Source organism: Talpa europaea (genome assembly GCF_964194135.1).
Source record: "Talpa europaea genome assembly, chromosome: 16".
NCBI lineage: Eukaryota > Metazoa > Chordata > Mammalia > Eulipotyphla > Talpidae > Talpa > Talpa europaea.
In genome coordinates this window covers 6991137-6995407 of record NC_140084.1, presented here as the reverse complement: position 1 = coordinate 6995407, position 4271 = coordinate 6991137, and positions in this window count along the sequence as shown.

Sequence of the window (4271 nt, the reverse complement as noted above, 5' to 3'; positions counted from 1 at the left end):
CAAAAAGCCCCTGGGAGGACTCGCGGAGGGGAGGATCCCAACTAGGCCTTGGGTCAGGAGGACAGTGAAACGTCCAGGGCAGGTTGATCTTGGATTGGTTCATTCCTGAGGTCAGAAAACGTTTCCTGCCCTGTACTCTGTACCCAGACCTGTGGTAGACCCTGGGACGGGGGTAAATTAGTCTTCCATCAGGAGTAGGGAAGAGGAGGCTAACACATCTATAATCACTTTGTAGTTATTAGGACTATGCCAGGAATTTGGAGAGGGTTCACAATCCCTCCACAGGGCTAAGTAGGAATTGCAGAGATGGGCTAAAGGTGAGGAAGATGGTTCCAGGCAGAGAACAAATTTCCATACTTGAAAACCAGAAAGCACCTGCAGTGAGCAGAAGTCAAAGGTAAGGCTAGAGGGATGGCACATTGTTGCAGGCCACAGCAGGGTTCTAGACTTTATCCTGAGGGCAGTAGGGAGCCATGGAAAGGCTTGGAGCTGGGGACTTCCATATTCAGAATTAAGAATTCTGGATGAATCACTGGATGGAACTGGGCAAAGGGATGGTTAGAGGCACAAGATAAGTCACCAAGGAAAGGGAGAACAGGGCACTAGGTGGGTGGAACATCTTCCCAATAAGCTGCCTTGCCTTCAAAATATCTCCAACCTTGATGGCCAGAGTGTGGAACTTAGAGGCCAAATGGTCCCACCTACTTTGCGGTCTTCTGCCACAGACAAATGGCTGGCATGCCAATTATTACCACATGTAATATGTCCCCAGTATAGTAAAAGTTCCCAGAAGTTTGGCCAGCTCACTTCTTCCTCCCCATAATATAAGTTTTAGGATGTATCACCCTGTCCCTACACATACCTCCCAGGGTTATCTGGAAGGAAAAATGAACCTTCATTTAGCCTTTCTGCCTCCCAGACATACATTTATCTCAACCAGGTCTAGGTTCAGTCAGCCAGGCAAGGGTAAAGACAAGAGGTAGATCCTGGGTCTGCCTGACCCACTGCTGGGAAGGAGCCCAGAACCTGCAGACAGCTTAAAAATCCCCCCATTCATCAAATGATCCATAATGCATCTATAGTCACTTGCACCTGGAGAACACTCAGAAGGGGAAGTATTTACTGAGAAGTCTAATTGAGAGTGATCAGAGCTGGAGTAAGGGTAGACACCGACAGCAGGAGTGTTACCATTTCTGTAAGAAAAGCAGCAATGGTTGGGAGCTCTGCAGGCTGCAAGGAGCCTGCCACACACACAAACACACACACACACACACATCCCACTATACACTCTCCACCCTCACACACCCTTGGCTAAGGCCAAGACTCTCCCCATGAGCTCTGCTTTAGACCAGCTCTGAAGCCTCTTAGATGGCAGGAGGCCACCCAGCCCACCTGTAGCTTTCTGAGAGTCCTGTGACACCAGGAGGCCCAGGAGACCATTGCTGCAGACAGAACCCTTGAGTGGGCTGAGCTACTAGAAAGGACTGTGTGGGTCCCTATATACCCTCTCTCCTGTGGAAATGCCAGCCAAGCCTGAGATTTAGGGAAAGCCATCTCTTTCATCAGTTGCCACAAGCCTGCCCATGAGCCCCCAATGTTAAAAGCTTTCCTAAGCCCTCTGAGTTTCTGGGATGGTATCACTCAGCCCAGCCCAGCACAGCCCCCCTTGTTCCACAGTAAGGGAAACAGGAGCCTTGGAGGAAAGTCATAGTTTAGGCACACACACCCCTCACTTTCCACAAGCCCTTGTTTAATTCTTCTGTGCCTATCTTCCCACACACACTGACACTGCCCCCAACAAAGGCTTGCCATAGGGGATACAAGGACTGCCCTTGAGTGAATCCCAATATGGGCAGAGATGCTCAGACCAGCCAACAACAACGGAAGAAAAGTTAGTTGCTGAAGTCAGCACAGAGAGCCAAGAAGACAGGGTCAGCACTTTGTCCCAGATGCTAGGCTGAAGAGTTTGGACTTGCTCCAGAGGAGAGTGGAGAGCCGTGGAAGAGTTCTGAGCAGGGGTGACACCTACAAGGAACTAAGAGTGCAGGCTAAGAGATCCCTCCTCACCTCTACACAAAGTCCAGGCTTCTTGCTGTGGCTTTCAGACCAGCCTGCCTTATTCATCCCTCCCACTGTGTGCATCTCAAACCCCATTTTGCTCCCAGAATGTGATGCACCTCAATCAAGGTGGCTGGAATGGATAGGTAGGAGTTGTGACTTCCAGCTCAGAGAGGTTTGGGTATCTAAGTTTGAGGTGAGCATGGGGAGAACCGTGGGCAGAGCTTTCAGATCTCACTTGGCCCTCCCAGTCTGTCCCAGGTCTCAGGCAGGCCGTGCTGAGACCAGGGGAGGGGTCACTGAAGTGTGCTAAAATGAAACCACTGCAGGACATCAAATTCAACCAGGACCTTTGCCAGACCACCTCAGTCATGGTTCCATTACTAGCTCCTCCTTTCCTGTGACCCTATAAATGATGCTCTCCCCACTGCTTTTCCTAGGCCCTCTGACATCCCTGCACCCCACCCCAGCCCCCAGCTTATCAGCAGACCTCTAGTACTGCCTCTCCTTCCCCGCAACCCAGGGGACGCTGCCAGAGAAGGGGAAACACACTTGTGGGAGAAAAAGCCTCAGGACAGAGGCCGGTTCCAGCAGGAAAGTGGACGGCAAGACTCGGTGCCTGGCCCCTGGCGGTCCTCCCACCAGTTCTGTCCGGCTCAGGATGTCTGGGGGCTACTAGGGACTCTCTGCCCTGTTCCAGTCAAAGTGGGAAGGAAAGGGGGTGTTTTAACGGAGACAGTTTTAAGAAAAACCCAACAAATTGTGGCTAAAGCTTGATGGTGGAGACTAAAACATGCCTGACTAGAACCTAGGCGGAGCCCTGTCTGCAGAAGCACTCGTCTGGGAAGTTACGGCGGCCTTAGCACAGAGTGACTCCAGCAGCCACACAGGGCACATCTGATGCAGTCTTCTATCCTCCCACCAGCCTCAGAACAGCGATTCCACTCTCAGTGGGGCCTTGGGTGCAGAGAGTACAGAAGTGACTTGCCCAAGGTCAGACAGCAATGGGATCCGTGAGGCCACTGGCAGGTATTCTGATCCGCACACAGAAAAGCAAGTGTAGGTGCAGGAAGGGGCAGTTCCAGGACCCAGAGAGTCACCTCACCTGTCAAACCCCTGACTCAGGCTGGCAGGGCCACGAGCTGCCGGCTGGCATAAGGGCCTGACCTGGGAGATGGAAGGCACACGCCTTGGCCCAGAGGGGAATCCCCCCCTCAACAGAGCTTGGAAAGGGGAGGAGCGGCAGCATGTTTACCGTGGAGGAAGCGGGGGCGGGGGCGGTGGTGCAGGGCAGGGACCTTTGGTCAGATGGCCCCTCCCAGTAAGCGGGGGAGGCCCCATGAGATGTGGTAGCCTGTGGTAGCCGTTTGTTTGCTTCTCACTGCCAGGAGGAAATTAAAGAGAATCTGCCACTTCCTTCCGGGCCACAAGGGAGGGGGGGTGAGGGAGGGACAGTGGTGTGGGCAGGCAATTGCAAGGGCCCCAATTTGCTGTCATCAGCAGCCTCCAGATTCAGGCACCTCATGGGGTCGGAGATCAGGGGGTGGGGAGAAGACCCAGGACCCCCGTCACCTGAGCTGGTCCCTTAATGGGACACCACATATTCATTTCCCAGGTACCTTATCACCGCTAGGCAGGAAAATGAATTGATGGCCAGTGCCTCAATTTTGTAAGCCCTTCCTCAGTTTACATGGTAGAAATGGGCTTTCCTGGGCCATCTGGGTCAGCCCAAGTACAGTGAGCATCAAAGAGGACACCCAACCCCGTTTCCCACCCAGATCCTTAAGACTGGGCAGGGGACAGGCCTTAAGAAGCTCCAGCTCTGCGCAAAGGGTGAGAGTAGGATAGTTATGCCAGGACATCAGCCCATGTGAGAGATGCCCAAGGCTGGAGCAGTCACCCGAGGGTAAGGGTGGGGGTATCTTTATTGCACTGTACCAATGTCAGGTTGGGGAGGTGGCACCTGAAAAGCTCCTGTTTTCGAAGAAAATACTGACATTGCTAGGAATGTAGGCCTTCTTCTGACCCGCCAAGAGAATTGGGCACCCTGGGCCCCCCTGGCCTGTGCTCCAGGCTGATGACCTAGGCCAGGTCCTTTTAACTCTTGCCAGGCAGAGTCAGCAAAATGTCCAGTGGCAAGTGGTTCATGCTCTGCACCCACCGTCATCTAAGGGCCAAGCCCATGCAAGGGGTGACCAGGGAAGGGCCAGTGG